The 19906-nt window shown below is 48.5% G+C and overlaps 1 protein-coding gene across 2 annotated transcripts in view; it reads right to left on the bottom strand.

The window, feature by feature from the left end:
• Window positions 1-19906, bottom strand: part of SEPTIN5 (septin 5) — a 42971-nt gene that overhangs the window by 15394 nt on the left and 7671 nt on the right. The window lies entirely within an intron of this gene.

The raw sequence follows: 19906 nt of genomic DNA, 5'->3' as shown, positions 1-19906 counted from the left end.
ACACCAGATTCTGCTGTAAGGTACCAAAAATTACTGCAAGGTCTCCAGTGTCCCAAAGTCTGGGAACAGCTGTGAGAGTTAAAAGGTGTTAGAAACCTGGCTTTTACACATAACCACAAACTGGACAAACAAAAGAAGAAAAAGACTAGTGTTTCACTTTTGCTGCAAACCCGCAAGCTGAAACCCCAGAAAGCTGTAGCCACAAGATCCTAAAGGCTGAGAAAAATAAAGAACTGGGAAGCCTGCCCAAAGCAAGAAAACTCCCGCCATGCAGCAGCTTTCATACTGCATGCATGAAGCCCTTACCCAAACCATCCTGCCAGACAACAGCACCCTTACATTACACCCATTAGATTTGTTACTAATCATTTCTGAGTGTAACAGAAAGGTGGAAGGCCCAGGCCAAGATGCAGGTGTGGCAGAAATTGCCACCTCTCATAACCTCTCATTATCTGTTTTGCAGCATTGCTCCATTCCTCAGGGAGCCCACAGCCCTAAGAAGTCCTCCCAGACCAGTGGGAAGTCAGGCCACACTCATGACACTTTTTTTTCCTCCTAGATTCACAATACCTAATCCCTGCTTTTCTGACTGGAGGACTTCACCACCAGGGTCTGCAGCTTGTGCATGACTTAGGTACCACAACCAAAGATGCATCCAAACCTACTTGAGATAACACAGAGGTTTCACCAGTTTTTCTGCATCATACACCACATTAGCTTCAAACAAACCCTCTCCAACACCCATGAATTCTCATGGCTTGGTAAACCCTTGTGTGAGGACCACAGGTCACATGGCCACCAACCACAAGCATCTTCCATGGGTACATGGAGACTTGCTGCATCCCCACAAGCCCACTGCACCAAATCAGAGCGTTCTTCTGAGCTGGGATCACAGATGAAATCAACAATGATTTGGTTGCAACAAAACCACAATGTTGTTCATGGCCCCAGGAGCTGTGCTGACAGCACAGAGAGAAACAAGGAGCTACTGTCTCCTGCATTCCTTGAGCTCTCACACATCACACTCAGGACTGGCAGCCAAGAAGGAACTCCAGCCAGGAGGCCATGCCTGGGAATGCTGTGAGTATTTTAGGAAAAGAAACCCTGAAGGGTAAGTCTTGGCTACAGAGAACATCTTAAAGACTCCATGGCCAACACTGTGGCTACCAAAATACTGAAGAAGGGTCAACTGGTCCCAAACTAGTCTCCTCTGTCTCTCCTGCAGATGCTTCTCTTGGCTCCTCTCCTGCCCAGAGACCCCAAAACAGAACTGAGTAGAGTACACATTTGTTTCCTCAGATGTCCCACATGGCACACCCAGAGCAGTTGGTTCTGTGCAAAAGGGTGGTGAAACTCTGCATATCCATACCTTGCCAGGGTCAGCACAGTCACATCATGACAGTATTAATGCTTTTCCCTCTGAAGAAGACAAATCTATTTTCAGAATTCCCTACAAAAGTGAAATTTGGTTCCTCGCTGTTTTCTACCAGGATGGGAAAAGCAGTTCCAGAGGAGCTATTTGCTCAAGTTGAACAGCAGCAGTTGAAGAGCAGTAGCAGGCAGTAAACCCCACATGGGACAGAGGCCCATTCCCAGCCTGGACCAGGGCAATGGAGGCTGAGGAGTTGCAGATAACTTCCCTTTAGGTGCATGGCTGGGAAACTCCATGGCTTGGTTCCCTCCTCCTTTTGCTCCCTCTCCCACTGCATGGACTCTTGATGCTGACTCCAAAGAGGTGAATCTCATGGGTGTCACAAGGTTTGGACCCATCTCCATCACTAGCAGAGCTGCACACACCCTGATGGTCCTGCTATCCTCACCCAAGAGAAAATCTCTTGCTGATTTAAACTCTGATTGATTAATTGCACCTTGACCTTGCAAGCAAGGCTCTAGGTAAGTGGTTAACAGGAGCCCTGATACTTTGGCAAGGCTTCACCCTTTGACACTCAGGAAGAAGAAACCAGACCAGCACTGCAGAAATCCCAAAGCACAGGATTAATCTCCTGTACATACATTGCCATGAGTACAATCAAGACAGCAACCAGATCCCGTCTTTTCTTTTACCCACCTCACAGGTCAAGCTTTAATTTCCACTTAGGAATCACTGCAGCTTTGTCACATAATCACTCTAGAAAGCTAACAAATTCCATTTTAAAGGTATTGTGCTCCCTGCTTCCACTTGATATGTCTCATGCTTCTCAAGAGGCACTGTGTGACTTACAAAATGCCTCCACTTCCAGCCCTGTAAAAGTACCAGCAACCATAAATTGCCTCCTGCTTGTTTAAACTCATGACTCCCCCTGGAGCAGGTTCACAGCTCTTGTCACACCCAGCTCCTCTGCTCAGCATTTAGGATAATCTGCAAAATGCACCAAATGGGGCAGATATGCAGCTGGCTGGAACTCTTCCACGAAAGGCTTTGCTGCTTTCCTCTCCTCAGAAGCACAGCAGCAGCCACTTCCAGGCAGACCTCTCCTGGTGCCATACCCTTATGTTCCACGCGAGGGAGAAGTGGGCCCGCGGCAGAGCAGGTCCCAAAGGAGCAGGGAGCTCCTCCAGCGGCTCCCCTTGCCTATTGCCAGGCAGAAATCGATTTGCAGATCAAACCTGTGACCCTCGTTGCTTCTACCTCACTTAGGGTTGCAGGTTACTGGCACCTCCGATTGCAAACCCATTCAAAACCTTATCAGGTTTCCAAATTTATCCAAAACCGGGTGGTGTGGGGAGGTCACCAGCAGTCCCTCAGCGGGATCACTTGCTCATCTTTCCCTCCACTTCATCCTCCAGCTCTGCAGCACAAATCAGGCTTAAACAGATTCCCAGCCTCTCACTATAAAGCCACAGCTGGGAAAACCAGAGAGAAGCAGAGCAGAGCTCCACCACCCCCAGGAAACTGGGTACAGGAATGCTTGGGAGACATATGGCTCCATGGCATAGAAGCTGGCTGTGCCAGGAGCCCTCAGGAGGGATAGAGAGGAAAATAAGGGTGACTTATCCTCAGAAATTGAAGGGTACTACTGCTTCTTCAGCTCTCAGGTTCTCCATCCGAATGACAAGAGCATCAGCAGTTTTGGAAGCTCTTGATGCACATAAACACTCACGAACAGCAAAAGGTTAGGGACAGGATCTTATAGAAGGTTCACTTTAAAGTTATAGGTAGTGGTCCCAATCCTGCAATCCTTACTCACCGAGTAGTCCCATTGAAACAGAGATGACTGCTCACGTGAGTAAGGGATGCAGGATCAGTCCTGTCTACCAAAGAGGCTGAATCCTGAATGAGAGAGGACATGATGGCCCCTGAGCAGCCTGACACACAAACACCTGGGCCAGGACATCGAAGGGAAAGACGGTCCAGGCTGGGGCCCCACATCTGCGTATCCAGCAGGGACCACAAGAAGCAAAGCAGTGGGCAAATAAGCCTGGAAAAAGGATACTTCAACCAGGGAGAGAGGCTGCACTTTCATCCCCAGTGTGCCTGTCTTCTGGACATCCCTACCTGTGGCAGGAGGTCTTTCTTAACCCTGCTGTCCTCCGAGCAGGTTCCTGAAAACAATACTGGCAGAACACAACCCAGCTGTCTTGGGAGAGCTCCCAATCTCTGTCTGGGTCTCTCAGCCACAATTAACATAACTTCAGGAGTAGCTCATGACCATAAGAGAAGAGATTGAGTCCACTCTTCGTTAACCAGATAATTTCAGTTCCATTGGTTAAGGGGAAAAAAGACAGCTCTCTAAAGCAACCTTCAGTCCTGGGAAGCACACAAGGAGAGAAAAGTCAGGCCCAGGTTATGTGAGAAATAACCCTGAAACATTCAGCAGACTGCATCTTCAGGACCAGACAGATCACTGCTTTTCATGACAAAGAGGAAGAAGCAACTCTTTCTTGCCAGGGGGTGTTCTGCACGTTTCCACCCAGCACTCAGACCCCCAGGCTTGTGTCTCTCACCCTCCCTGCTGTCAGTTGCCCCCATTCAGTCACTCTGTGACACAAAACACAGTCCTTCTGCACACTCACTGAGATCACAAAGGCACACGGGTACCTCCACCCTGCTTCCCTCACCCTTGAGCTTGCATCACCAGCCAACCTGGCCAAGAGCAGCCTGCTGAGGGGGTGCCAGGCATCTGCCTTGCATTCTTTGCACCTGTACAGCTCTAACAACTCCACTGAGATGCAGCACAGCCATACCTGGCTGTAAGTGCTGTCCTTGGAGCCTGGCATGGGGCAGTGTCCCTAACAAACACATCTGTGTGGCTTTCAGTCTTACCTAGCTCCCTGTGACATGTGCTCAAACATTTGCCATTCCAGTGGGGGCCCCCAGGAGCCTGTTTCCCAGTGCCACCATACAACCAATCTGTGCAAACCTCACTGCCCACATCAGACTCTGCAGAGTTGGGCCCTGTGTCAGGATTAGTGTCTGTCTTTGCAGATGGATAATTAGATTCCCTTTCCATTTCCTTTTTCCTCCTGATGGTTTCTCTAGTTGGCTGTTCCTGCAGCCCTGCATGATCCAGAAGCATTAGTCAGAGGGAAATTCTGCTCCCTTCCTCCCTGGATGTTGCTCTTGGTTCAATTTAAAGAGCAGAGAGAACTGTGCAACAGTTTGAGTATTTCATTGCAGAACCATTTGCTCTTTTCAGTCTGGCAAACACGGCTTTCCCTCCCACACCTGCACCCTGCCCCATCTCCCCAAATGACACAGAAAATGAATGTTATTAAAATGAGTGTGATGTTTTTGGCAATTGGAAGCAATTAGCTAATCAGCAAGAATAAGCCATCAGCTGCGCTTGGCTTGCAACACACCTCTGTTTATGAACAGTGGTGCAAAACACTCCTTTGGGATAGGGACTAAAAAAGCACACCTGATAATCAGCAATGGCCTGAGATGCTCTCAGAAAAAGATGGTAATGCTCTTCTGCAGGAAACAAAAGTCAAGGAAGAGTTGGCAACCATGAAATCTGGGTAAATCAACACAAAGCTGTCTCTGGCACAGGAGTGTGTGCCCAAAGAGATCCTCACTGAGCATATAGGATGTCTGACCTTCTCCCCTGCCACCAAACAGTGGCTCTCTGGGAAGCTGTGCTGGTCCCTGAAGCTCCAATGTTTTCAGAAGCATTCTCAGGATCTGCAGAGATGCACAAACATGTCATCTCCACCTGACAGACAGGAAAGGAGGAGCTGTCCTGCTGGGATTTATGGATCCCCCACCAATTTCCCCTCACAGGAGATATACAGACCGAGATGTCAGTTCTGACCCCTAGTACCCTGTAAATGAGGCCATATCTAAAGAGGATGGTATCAGAATAACCAAAAAGAGAACCAAAAGATGCTCTCCAACTCCTTTGCCTCTCTTTCTCCCCCATCTACTTACTCCAGCAAACACCAAGCCTGGTTACAGCTCTGCTGCACAGCTCACCACTTCTCTGTGCCCTGCAGCATGACTGGAGATTCACTTTTTATTAAATGTTGTGATGATGGGAGAAAACACCAAGTCGCTGAATATCTAAATCACATTGTGCTGTCAAAGGGAATTAAAACAAAGTTTCTTTCAGGTTTAAGAGTAATAGTCAGTAACTGGAGTGTTGCATCTCCTTATCAGAGCTGCAAAAAAATAAGAATAGTTAATCTGAGTTTGTAGTGAAACAAAGCAAAAGACCCTCTTGGATATCTGGCTCAGAGTCTTAGCAGAGATTGTGCTGAATATTAAAGAACTACAGCCCACACCTTTCCATCATGCAGGTGTAATACGCAAAGTCTGGAACTCACAGTAAGGATGTCCACATGGATTATTTACCAAGACTGTTGGACACTGACAGGTCCTGACAGCTCTGTCCTACCAAGATTAACACCCTATCTGAGACTGCGCCATGAAGCATCACAGCTCACCAGGCTGGGGGGTCAGCTCAGCACCACAGAACTCTGCATCAGAGGCATTAACAGAAATGCCAGTGCAGAGCCTCAAGCCAGCACTCCCCATCAGCACAGCAGCCTCAGTGTGCTTCAGGCCAGCCCTAAACTTCATTAGCAGTTTTGCAGCAGTGAGAGATTCCTGCTAACCACTGAGTTGATGCCATCTGTTTCCATTTACATGCTGGCTCACAGGACCAGCAACAGAGCAAAGGACTCCAGAAAGACTTTGCTCTCCTAAGCACTCAGGGACTGAACTGCCAGATGGTTGGGACAGACACTGTCTGTATTCACCCTCCCCATAGTGACCTAGTCCCTCCCTCCTGTGCAAAGAATTCACCTGGGAGGCACAGCAGCCCTCCCACTTTGGTTATGCTATCAAACTCCATCATACACCCACCCACAGGGCACTTACCTGAGGACACAGAGGACCTAATCCCAGCAGGACTGCACTGACTTACTGCTCTGTAGAGCACCACAGCACAGGAGGGGCTGACCAGGCTGTTCCCACATCTCTTGGTCTGCCCACTACAAAGCCAAAAAGAATCAGCCATGATAAGCCAGGGATCCCAAAATTAACAGCTACCAGGCCCTTTTTCTTTCTGTATCAAGGTCCTGAAGAGATCACACTGTACAGAGCAATCTTTACCTAAACTCCTTTTTAACACCCTCAATTTTACATACATGCTGCTTGGGGAAACCAGGTACTCATCTGCCCCAAAAAGGGGCAAGGTGTATCAGCAGTTCCCATGCCACTCCTAGCAAGCACAAAAGCACAGAGGTGACAGCAGAGATACAAATGGCATCATGTGGCACAGGAGTGTCTTGGTGGCTTCTGAGAACAGTAGCAGGAGGAAGGAAGGGAAGGGAATGGGGGACACCCATGTGGGGAGGGCTAAATAAGTATTGGCCCTGTCTGGCAGCTGAACTGTGGAAGGACTCTGCCACCTTGTTTTACTGGTCACACCTGCCTCAGGAGGGAAAACAGTCCTCTTGCTCAACATGAGGTTTCATGCTTTGAAACAGATTACTTAATTCTTGGCAATTTGAGCTCAGCAACTACCCTTTTCTTGTGGTTGCTGCTTCCTCTCTGAGCACACTGTTTTTCAGCCAGAGACCTTGTGCTTCTCTCAGCCTCCCTCCAGGCCCTGCAATTCCCCTCAGTGACTCCTCCCTTTGGAAGAGCTGGTACCTGGCATCTGCAGTCATGGCAGAACATGTACCAAGCTCTCCTTTCCTTTCCAACAAAATTGTCTTTCTAGCAGGAAGCTGAACAGAGTCTTCCAGGAGAACAGTGCTCTTAGGTGAGAACAGATAAAGCACTGGGGCATACCATGAACCAGCAACCAGCTGGACAAAATTGCCACAAAAATCTGAGGCATCCTACACAGCATCACAGAGAGCATCCTTCCCAACATGATCTTGTCCTACAACCCCAAACCCATCACCAGGTTCTTAGCCCACCTGTGCACACTCCACCACCAGCCACATGGCTCTGGAGACGGCAGCTCTCCATCACCCAGCAGCCACAGCCTTGCTAAGCTCTGCGCCAGGGCAGCACTGACACTGCAACCAGAAATGGGAGAGTGACCAGGGGAGAGGAACCCCAGGGGAGAGACCTCAAGTCCATTCTCAAGTCACAAAAAAGCAGCTTTTGGTAAAGTGGATCATCCTGTAATGACCATATCTGGTGTAACAGCCCAAGTGTAGCAGCTGCCCTCAGTTCTCCAGCCTGACAGCTTTGCTGTCACATACTGACAAGCAGTCTCGTTCAACCCTGTTCTACTGAACTCTTCCCAAGAAATATTTCATCTCAAAGCCCCAGGTACAGTGACATTGCTATCCCAGCCCATTACAGCCCAGTCACCCTGAAGGTGTTCTGGAGACTTTCTGCACTGCAAGGAACACACAGAGCTTCAGGCCACACACATGGCACAGAGCAGCCAGGCTGCTCACCACTGGGACTCGAGAGGTGAGGAGAGTTCCTGCCTCCTGCAGCCACTCAGCCCACCAGGTAGAGATGTGCTCAGGCAGGCAGGCAGGACCTGCTGCAAAGACCACCAACAGTGAGGGAAGAATCAGAGCCTGCCAGCATGCTGGTGGTGAGCCCTCAGCTGGGGGGAGGCCTGAGCAACCCAGAGAGGCTGGGCACAGAGCCCTGAATTAGCATCCAACTCTGGAGCTGACAAACCCCCTGCTGAAGGCAGTGCCTGGTACAAAGGTTCATTTGATCCCAAGGAGCCCACCCCAGGCTGCTGCCCCAACACATCATCTTCATTGTGCTCTCCTGACTCTGGCAACAGGCAGGGCTCGGGGCTCAATGGCCCCTTTCTGGGATGCTGCTGGGGCTCACACACAGGAGGCTGCAGATGGCAAGGGACTGCCAAGGTCCAAGCCCTGCCAAGGAGTGAGCTCCAGCACCACGTGTCCTTCACCACTGACAGCAGTACAAACCTCCCTTGGGGCTCTGCTGACCCAAACTCTTTCTCTCAGACATGGCAGAGCTCCACTGTCACCCAGCCAGTCACAGTCACCTGCAACTGACACTCCAGTGTCATGGGCACAATAAGAGGGACATTTTTGTGCAAAATCCCAGCTTGCCCATGCATTTTCAGATTGCTCCATCACATATAGGCATGATGACAACTCTGAGGCAGAAAGGAGGAAAATGGGAATGTAAACTCCTGTCCTCGTCGTAACACAGCCGTGATGGGACCTGTTTCTAGCTCCTGCTCCCAGTGCATGAGGGAAGAAGGGTAGGAGGGCTGGGGAAAATTTTTGCTAGATCCCACAAATGGTTAAACTCTCCCTATTTAGCAGGAGGGAGAAATTTATCTCCAAGCAAGTCTTGATACCACCTGGGATGAGGCCAAGAGAAAAGCAAATTCCTCCAGTGAACTTATCCCCCTCCAGTACTGCCTACCCAACCACAGGGAGTTTGCTCCACAGCCACACAGACATGAGAAAAGACTGCTTTTATTTTCCCACCCTTAGCCTGCCATAGCACAGCATCTCCACAGCTTGAGCTTGAGCCAGAAGACAACTGGGCTCAGGGGGAAGTAGCTGAACTTACCCCCCCTGACTTGCGAGACAGAGCTTGGAAGCTGTCCTGACAGGAGCACACGGTCATTTCTGAAGCCCAGAGCTGTGCCTGGCAGCCCATCTCCAGTAAGCAGGGTGGAGCTGGGCTTGCTGGATGCCAGCAGAGTCCCAGGACTCCAGGCTCCAACTGTGTGAGAGAAAATCTTGGCCGTGTCGGAACAGCAGACATCAAGGCAAGAGGAAGAAGGGCCCTTTGCCATGTCAGGAAAGAGAATTATCTGGTAATTTCTGCAAACAGCATTTGCCTGTGGTCTCCCAAGCTCCCCAGCACTGCCTGGGAGCTGGAGATGACATGCCAGCTGACGGCCCACCCTCCAGATCCTCAGCACTTCCACTGATATCTACACTCCTAGAAAGCAAAGCAAAAAGGGACCACATCACCCCCCCCTTCTCCCCTCCCCAAAGAAGTCACAGCCACTGGGGAGAGCAGCACAACAGCTCAGACATCACCACACAGCTGTAAATAAATCCCAGCAGTTGTGGTGAGATGCCAGGACCTCACAGGGCTGGAGCTGCATCTTACCCACTCAGGGGGCTGGCAGACTGCAGAAGGCCTTGGGAAGAGATCTCATCCTAGACATGCTATGAGCACTCTGCTAGAGAAGGAAGCACAGTGCTCTCCCCAGAGCCTCAGCACCTCATGCCTGCATTGTTCAAAGAGCTGCATAAGCTGTGGCCATGGCTCCAAACACTGCTCCACCTCAGAGCTGGAGACTGATGAGGTCACCTCCAGTCTGAAATCACTTCCCTTCTCAAACTGTTCTCAAGACTGTGCCACAAATTAAAGAGTGGGATGGGTGGGGAGGGAAACCCAAATCAATGGAGCATGCTCCCCATTAAGAACTCAACACTTCATTAAGCTCTACCTCCCCATGGGCTGCCACCCGAACCCTCAACCCTCCCTCCTTCTCCTGCAAGAACAAACCTGGCAGGAACTGCTTTGAGTTAATAGCAGGGCATGGCACACAGTGTACAGGATTACACTTGGCCCCCAGCTCCCCAAATCAAATCCAGAGCAGTGGGAATAAACTGCAGCTTAGTGCTGTTGGATCAGCTCAGCCACACCACTCCACCTTCTGCTCAGCTCCAAGTCCTGGCCTTCAAACACTTTGTGCTGCAGCAGCACAGCTCTTTTTCCCCATGCACATAAATGTTGGGAGTGGTTTGTACTGACAACAGATCCTACCCACACAGCACTGAGCACCAACACCACAGCTCTGTGGCATCTCCAGCACAGCCCCATTCTCCAGTGTCCAGGTGGCCACACCAGCAGGATTCTCCTGCCTGAATCAGGAATTAACCCAGTGCCTGAGGAACCAGGCTGAGCAAGGAAGATGGAAATTCAGGTGGCCAGCAGAGGGAAGGAGCCTTGCAATGGCCACACTTGGCCCGGAGAAACCACACTGACAGCTTAGTGGCTTCATTCTAAAAACACACTGACCACAGATGAATCAGTGTCTCATTCTTGGAATCACTAAACTGACCACCGTGCCCAACAGTGCCTCCAGCAGTAATGACCAAGACACATCACTGCCACACAGCTTCCTCCTACACAATCATCTTTCTTTCCCCTCACTCCAGATTTTGGTCTACACAGGCAAGCACTGAGGTTTTGTAGGTCCCTTCCAGAACTCCCTGTCTCACTGCAAGGACAGGCATTGCATGGGTCCCTTTTGTCATAAATGACAGCTGATAGAATCCATATGTTGTTCAGGACAAACAAACTGCACGTGGCTTGGTCTCATGAGTTCCACAGCAGCTACTGGCCAAAGCAACATAGGACATGGTTTCTTGGTGTCATGGGGTAATGGGAGCTACTGCAAAAACAATGGGTAAAGAAGCACAGGGCAGCGTGTGCTTGTATGCACAGTTATGGATCACATGCTGCATATTTCTAGGACTTCCTTCAAGCAGATGGAAGACTAGAACTCAGGACCATATGCACGGCCAATCCTGTGGGAGTTTCTCTGGATCACACAACACCCCCAGGGCTGGACAGTACGAGAAGTACAGCGTAACTGCTTCTACCAGAGAATCCTCTGACACTCACCCTCTTTCCAGTGGTCAGCTCTGGATACCAACCAGCCAAAAACCCAATGAAATCAAGAGCTTTCTTCCTTGTGGGCTTCATCCCTTCTAGAAGCAACGGGCATCCTCTTAGAAGTGGTTCCTCCTCAGTGCTGACTAGGGATAAATACACAGCTGGACAGACAGTAAAGGAAGCAGCAGCCTGTTCCCACATTCCCATCAACTTCTTTCTGCCAGTTCTGGTTTCACACCTGTGACTTGGTAAGATGCCAGCAGAAGTCATTAATATAGTGAGAACCTAGTGGGGAAGCAAATGTCCAAGGTTGCCTTGTTGGGGAGATGAGGAGCCTCAGCACTGCTACAGGGCAGCACTTGCTAGCTCCCAGCAGGACAGCTCCAACAGCAATGAGCTGAGCAGGGTGTGCTTCACACCCCATTGCCTTGAGAAACATCAACCACTACATGGAAGGAACAAGTCTGAAGCTGAACATTTGGGCTAAGGGACTCCTGAGGTTCAAATGCCTCTGGGAAGCCTCAGTTGTGGTGTGACTGACTCACAGAGGAGCAAAGCTACTCTTTCCTCAAAGGAGCTGCCACGTATCCCTAAAAACCATGGCCTCCAGACAGAAATGCCTCTAGACAGATGTGTTATGTCTTGAGCTTAAGTTCTGCCGCCTCTAAAACAGCACTGGGGAGAACTTCACTACTTACACCCACACCTGTCCTGGCTGGGCCAACACTGCCTGCTGAGCCCTGAGGATCTGGGCTGGAAGGCAGTCAGGAAGGGTTGAGCTCTTCACCCAGCACCCAGACACCCTGGAGAACTCTAAGCCACTTTCTCTGTCCCAGCACTGTTTGTAGAAGACTCCTGTCTGCTCTAAGCTCCAAAATCTTCCAGTGCTCAGCTGCTCCTTGTGTGCAGCCATTTTGACTACAAACAACTGCACATGAATAATCCTGCAAGTGAGAGCAGGCCTGCACTAATGCTCCTACACAGTCCTCATAGGCATTCTTGGTTTTCTGAACTTTTAAATTATTTTTAAATTGCTCAATATACAGGTAAAAGACACTCAGAATGAAAGCAAAGGCCTCAAGCAGGGCAGCTTAAGAATCAGACTGCACTGTATTTGAGGAACTCACAGATACCATACAGGTAAACATTCAAAACTACACCCTATATTTTCCAATATTATAGTCTGGAAAAATTCACTGAAGGACTGTTGAATATTCTGGACAGCAACAGCTGAGGATATGGAAGACATTATGTGAAAACATTAGTGTATTAAAAGTAACAGAAAGTAATGTAATTCAAGAAAAACCTCACTTCCCAGGCAAACCAGGCTTCCTCTATGGAAAGGAATTCCACAGACTGTAAGGACACCAATGTCTTGGCAGAGTTAGGGATGACGAAAGTTGTATTTTCCTATTCCAGTAATACTTAGATTTAACTATATAAACTGTTCCCCTGGGAGAAGGTCCTATTTCAGTGTTTACACAGAGCCTTAGAGTTGGAATTTAAAGGTGAAAGCACCCACTCCCAAACTGCAGGGAGCCCAGTCAAACAGATGCTCTTCCTATAACAAAGAGCTGCTTCACTGCCCTTCTCAAATTCTCTGCCCTGCCACTCTTGTCACTGCCACATTCAGAAAGAGCAGGGCACAGGAGGAGTTCAACCAGGCAAGAGTGGCCTCAATTACCAGCCCTGCAAAAGGCAAGAGATCTGCAATAGCAAAGCCTGCACAAGCTTTTCATGCTGTGATGAGTCCAGTGAAGCCAAGGGGATGCAGCACAGGGGATGCAGAAGCATCCAGCCTCAAGGCAAAGCACTGCCAAGCACTTCAGCCCCATATTTGTCATGCAGGGTCTGGACTGCAATCATCTCCAAATTCTAGGAGAGCACATCCCTATGTGCAAGGTGCTGAACCAGGGCACAAAGGCAATCCCAGCCCCAAAGGGACAGACAGATGAGTCAGAAAGCAGCACAGTCAGTGTCACACACATTGACCACCCACCAGCTAACTCCTCGCACGAGAGAGGCTTAAAGAAATATTTGGTGGGGGATAAAGAGGACAATTTTCAAAAGAAGTAGTACAATGACATATTAAAAACACTAATCCACAATGAAAAATCTCTGCCAAAGTCCCTAAAAAAGAAGCAGCATTGCAGAAGTCTCTGTTTCAGTAAAGAAGCCAAAATGTTAGTGGGTCTATCACTCCTGAGCATGGCTGTGATCCTTTCCAAAGCAATTTTCACAGAGCTACAGCTCTTACTGATTTTTTTGAGACAATGATAAAAGGGCCATTCAGAGCAGCCTGGAACCTACCTCCTGCAGTATTTTCCTAGTTATTTTCCTTTGCCAGCCCCTTTCCTGGACCTAATCCATGGACCACAGTACTTGAAAGGCAACTATAAGCCTGGCACCAGGTGTGCAAATTCCTCTGCAGCAGCCTGCTCAAGGGAGACAGTGAGAGCTCTTGCTACACAGCAGCTTAAGCAAGGCAGAGTGTTGGGGGGGAAGAACAGTGGCAAAGCTGCTCAACAGAGACATTTCATAGAATTCTCTGGGTTGGAAGGGATCTCAGAGATCATCAAGTCCAACCCTTGATCCACTACTGCTGCAGTTCCCAGCCCATGGCACTGAGTGCCACATCCAGTCTCTTTAAATATCTCCAGGGATGGAGAATCCACTACTTCCCTGGGCAGCCCATTCCAATGTCTGATCACCCTCTCAGTAAAGAAATTCTTTCTAATCTCCAACCTAAACCTTCCCTGGCACAACTTGAGACCCTGCCCTCTTGTCTTGCTGAGAGCTGCCTGGGAAAAGAGCCCAACCCCCCCCTGGCTCCAACCTCCTTTCAGGGAGTTGTAGAGAGTGATGAGGTCAAATTTATATAAATACAGGAGGTACCTGATTCCTCTCAAAGAACTTGGACATTTTTAACCGTGTTTCAAGAAAGCTGCCCCATGGTTTGTATTCCTGCAAATTGTCAAAAAACCCTGCCTTTGAACTAACTACATCTCAAAATGGCCTTTGTGGGGAAGCTGATGTTTGATCCTCTTGTCTTTCATCTCCACACCACTAACCCAAATCAGAGGAACATGTCAGCTCCTTGGTTAATCCAGAATATATGCTGCTGGTCCCAGAGGCACTGCAAGCAAAATTGCTTAATTTAGGGCAGGGACAACCCACAATTCTGGGCTGGCACAACACAAAGCTGTAGTGCTGTGTCCCAGGACAGGGCTTTATGGATACCACCACCAGACAAACACCCAATAAGTCTGTCATCATGCCACAAGGCCCTACTGATCCTAGCACTAGGAAAAGAAACATCAGAGCTGTTGTTACAATCTCCACCAAAAGGCATGGGGTTTACAACCCAAATTTGCTATTTTGGCAAATTCCACCAGTGATAATTCAGTATAAAACACTGCAGCCAGGCAACTCAGCTTAAACAGGATAAACCCAGAATACTGCTACTGGCCTGACAAAAGTCTCAAGGATGGTATTTTCTACCAAATTTTAGTGTCATTTTTCCTCTCTCCTAATCAAAAAATCACAGTTTTAAAACCAAACCTTAGCACGCAACTGGACTGCAGGAAACAGAGACCAGAGCCCTAAATCTTGAAAAGAACACTCATTCTAAATCATATTGCCCCATTGCTCCTAAAATCCTTTTCACCTTAAAAAAACCATTTCTCCCCTGACAAAAGGAGTGAGAAAGCAATCACAAAAGTTTAGTGCCCCAAGCTGAGTAATTCAAGTCACTACATCAGGGACACAGTTAATCTACTGAACAAACCAGGTTCTTGACACTGTTCACAGCAGATAACATTGCTGTGACACTGGTCTTGCTGCTATTTCAGCCGTGATTTCCACTATAAAGCTTATCCAATCAGTTATCTATATAATCTCTACTTGCCTTGTAGCAAAACTGTTAATAGCAACTCATTAATAAAGGAACAGCCAACTGTAAACTCCTTGCTCTTGTGGGTTTTTTAGTGGTATTGCTGATTTAATCCATTTCTTTCTGGGCTTCTGAAAATAACAAGACTGGTAAAGTACACGAGATGTAAGAAGAGAGAGATTAATACAGCAGGCCCTGGAAGAGCAGAGTTCATGGAAATGCCACCTTTAAAACTATTATAATGGATTTCTGGAAGTCAGGGAAACGAAACTGGACTAAAGATATTAGAGAAGACAAAGTCATTTGACCATAAACACTGTGGTTGTTGGACACACAATACCAGAGTAAAACCCAGTGTCAGAAAGAACTTGGAATCAACAGAGTAGAAAAATTGCATTTGCTTCAAGGAAGCCCAAAGGAAATAGCCAGATAAGAGGGAAGAGCAGGGCAGGACAAGGAACACTTAGCTCAGTCAGTAGGTTAATGGAGAGACAGCACTCCCATGCAATGTTCAAGTGACAGCCAAAAGTCACTCATGGTCCTTCAGCAAGAATGGGGTGCAGAATCTGATTACATACCTATGAGCAGCTCTTGGAACTTGCAGCACACCTCTGGAACAGACTATTCCCACTGTACATGATAAATAACAGCATCAGGCCAAATTCATGGCCCAGTTTTAATAAATTTTCATTTGATTTTCCTGATGTAATTTTGACAGAAGTGGGGAAATCCATTTTTTTTTCAGGCTCATTTAGAAAACATTGCCTCACACATATTGTAGCAAGACCTGCTTTCCTCCAATGGAGAAAACAGATGCTGGCCTCCTCCTGCAGGATGCCAGCCAAGAGGTGGGTGGATGCTCTAATTATTTTATTTCTTTGAAAAATAAGAAAGAAAAAGTTATTTGTCATAAAGAGAAAACCCTAAACCCCTAGGAGACAGATTGGGTGCCCAACACAAACAGATTTACTGGAGCCACACATTAGATCAACCCTCAGGCATACACAGGGTGTCTGGAGATGCAAGAGCACGGGGGCTCACCCAGACATTGCCTGGATGTTCGACTGTCATTCGTATCACAAAAAGTGAGATCTGAGTCCTCCAAAACACCTATTTCAGTGCTGTGAGCTCTGCCTCACAGGGACACACTTCAGTGACAACATGCCAGAGTGCAATGTGCAGCAGGAACAGCACATGTGGAGCAGCATCCACACACTCTGCAAGGAAACATGAGATGGTTCATTAAGCTTTCAGACCATGATATCCCTCATCAATAACTCCATGCACACACTGCACTGCTCCTGCTGTATGAAGGACAGCTCGACCAACACCACCACTTGTTTACCAAGAGAACAATTCTTCCATTGACTGACACCTGCCCGTGACAGTGTGACTACGGGAGGAGCAGGGAGATGATGAGATGACACTGACCATTCAAACTAGACAGCAAAATGCCTGGCACTGGCTGGAGCCTCAGGGCAGCTGCTGAGGACCAACCCTACCACCTCAAACAGAAAGGCTTTCACTGACATTAACGAGAGCTGCTGAAAATAATGCCATCACACAGCTATGAGATGGCATCCAGCCTTCTGTTTGAGGACCAGTAGGCTGAACAGAGCAGGCACTGAGGGACAGGAACACTGGGCTCCATCCAGTCACTTCTGCTTTGGTTAAATTGCTGTAAAGTCAAATGGTGTGAACCTGGTGTGAGCTGAGTGCCATGGCACAGGGCAGATGAGGTCCTGGGCACACAGCAGTGTCCTCTTGTCACCTGGACACACTGCTGTTGCACTTTTGGTTAGCAGGATCCCAAACAGATCAATGTGACAGGACTGGGGTATACAAAGAAAATATGCCTCTAAATTGCTCACCTCTGGGGGCCTGGTCTGAGCTCCTGAAGTGTCAGCCCCAGGGCTGTGGCAGACTGGAGCAGACCCAGAGTGTTTGGCTGCTCAGTGGACCTGGAGTCCTTCCCAAGCATGTGCCTGGATTAACTGCCCAGTGAAAGCACCAAGTCATGTTAAATAACTGTCCTTTCTGATATCCACTTCCCTCATAAATACATGCTCTGCCAAGGGCTCCCTTAGAAGGGAGGAGAGACCTTTAAAATAAGCAAATGAAGAACAGAAGTATTAATCTGGGGAGTGAGATATGAGCAGTTTCCCTTCTGTGTGCTCCAGCTAAGGGCTCCAGAGCACTGCTCTGGCTGTGTTGCAGAAATCATCTATGCAGAGTCAGGACTGTAAGCACCACCACCAGGATGAGAGATCATCTCAGACAGCATCTCCCTTGCTGTCCTGATGACACTCCTGCTCTTCTCCTCACTGTGCAAACACAGCAGCAAGGCTTTGCTGCAGCCCAGCTGCATCACTTGACGTTTAACCCCCACTGCCTTGATTCAGCCCAGTGACTCCAAAACAGGGCAAATACCAGCTCCTACAGGGCTGTGATGCTTCTTCCATTACTGTCTGATCCCAGCTGGCACCAGCTCCTTTGAGCAGCAGGAACCTCTGAAAATCAACAGCATCCTAAAAGCCATAAGCCTCCCTGATATTTTTCACAGCAGGCCCTGGGCAGAGGCAAGTTACTATTGGTCCAGATGAGAATTTCCAATACTACTTATCTATGTTTCCAGAATTTCACATCACTTATTATCCAGTGCAGAGACACGGGAGAGCTTTAAATCAAAAAGAAAGCACAGGCAAGGGGGCCATATTTGTAGGGCAGGCAGATAGCAGATGGCTTTGTGACTCACATTTCACCTGAATATATAATTAATGTAGTATGTAATTTATTTGAAAATAAAAGTGGATGCAAGACTGCAGGATAAGGAGACTACAAGTGTGTACATATCGTAACAAGATGAGCTCAGTGTGGCAGGCAGGATTAGAATAGTTCCCACACTGAGGAAATAGCCAGAAGACATTACAAAAGGCTGAAAGTGAAGTGACTTGCCTGGGAAGTGATCTTAAAAATAATTGTAATATAAAATAAAGCAGTAAAAAGCCTAGTCTGTGCTCTCATGTGTTCACACAATTCCAAGCACCTTGGAGCAAAGAAAAATGAAACATTGCCACTGAAGCCCAGACCACATCTGTACCACCATGGGCTTTGCCTCACAGAAAGCAGGAAGACATCAAGACCATGGAGCCTCTTTTCCCACAAGCTAAATGTGTGGATTTTTTTTTTCCCTTCCTTGCTTCTGCACTGAGAATGTCCAGAGGTCAGTGGGACGGGCTCGCTCCCCATGGCCAGCCTCCAGGAGCTAGCACTCTTGATCCTGTGGTTTATTTGCTCAGCCTGGGCTCCCTGCTCCTGCTTCTCCTGCCAGGAGTCATTCTGGGAGAACGGCAGCAGCCGCCCCGGGGTGGGGTCAGGCAGAGACAGGCCATCCCAGCTCCAGACACACACCCTGGACACACTTGATAACAAGGTTCAAAACAAACAGGGCACTCCCAAAGTTCCCAGGACGAGCATAGAGCTGAGCTGAACAAAGCTGGCAAGTGAAGGACCTCAGGACCTCAGCTCTCCTGCTCCTTGGCTAGGAGCAGTTGCTCAGTGCAGGTCCCACAGTGGCACACAGGGATGGATCAGTCACTGTGCTGCCCCTCTCTCCCCATCAGCTACCTTCAGGGTGAGCACTTTGGTGCTGACACCAGCTGGTACTGCTGTCAGGGAGTGCCTCTCTGCAGAGAAACTGCCCAAATCTGAAAGGAGTGAAAAACTGGAGTTACTTTCAATTAACTCCCACCTCTGACTGATTTCAACTACACAGGCTCACACCCCAGAGTCCCAGCCTAACATGAACCACAGCCCAAGATCCTCCAGCACACTGCACTTCTGAGCATTAGCTCTGAGCCTTCCTTAGCCCTTGCTGCCAAGGCACAGCACCAGGCTGATGCAATCAGAAGGCTGCCCAGCTGCATCCAGAGAGGTTTGTGTCCCAAGCATCCCTGTACTTTGCTTCCAGAGCTGAACTTCAGCCTCTACTTCTCTTTTTCTTGGACTTCAAGAGCCAACAGTTGTACTAAAACCGGAAACTAAACAATTCTCCTCCCTCTGTTGGCATTACACCCTGCAGATGCCTGTGCAGGGTTTCACTTCCTCTTCAGCTCTTGGCCAACACTCAGCCAAGATTTCTTGGTAAGACAGTCCCTGCAGCCATCCAGCAGGGTCTTCTCCCACCCACCTCCAGCACGTGGCTGCTGTGATACTTCTGGAGGTTACCAACCACATGGGGCAGGGCTGGGAGCAACAGCCCAAGGGAAGGTACAGCAGTCTAGAGCTGAATCTTAGCAGGTCATAATAGAATTCAATTAATGCACTACAAATACACCCATACAAGAGAGAAGGTATTAAGAATATTCTCCTAGCCATCCCCAGAACAGAAAGGACTCTTACTTGAGTCAGGAGCAACACATCTCTCACTTGTTGCAGGCCAGTCCCTAGGGGTAGCATTGCACATACAAACCCATGGTTCCCTTTAAACAATGTTTCTGCCATATAAAGTGGTGGATGAACAGCAGGCCCCACACGCTGATGAGGAGCAATGCTGTGGAGTCTGATCCCAGCTCTTCTGATGCACCACTCACAAATCCAGCTCCTGAACACCCTTGTGAGAAACAAGATGACTGCAACCCTCTTCACAGCTCCAGGGACAATTCTCTGGGAGAAAAAGAATGTGTAACAGCAGACAAACATTTTTTTCCCTGTGCTTCAAGGCTAACCACATTGTAGACATACAGGCACACACACTGCAAAATTCAGCCCATATGGGAATTATTCCAGTATGCTGTGAGACAACTGGCACAGGCTTCACAAAAACCTGAAGTCACACAATGTATCAGATATGCCACATGTTTCTTTCATGAGTATTATTTGTGAGTATTCTGTGTGGTTTCATTGTCTCAGGAAATCTCTGCCTTGGGCAAGAAGTGGACAAAGGCAAGGAAGCTGTGCAGGTAAGC

This window comes from Calypte anna, chromosome 15, assembly GCF_003957555.1.
Source record: "Calypte anna isolate BGI_N300 chromosome 15, bCalAnn1_v1.p, whole genome shotgun sequence".
Taxonomy (NCBI): Eukaryota; Metazoa; Chordata; class Aves; order Apodiformes; family Trochilidae; genus Calypte; species Calypte anna.
Note: the sequence above shows the minus strand (reverse complement) of the source record. Positions and strands in the feature narration are given on the sequence as shown.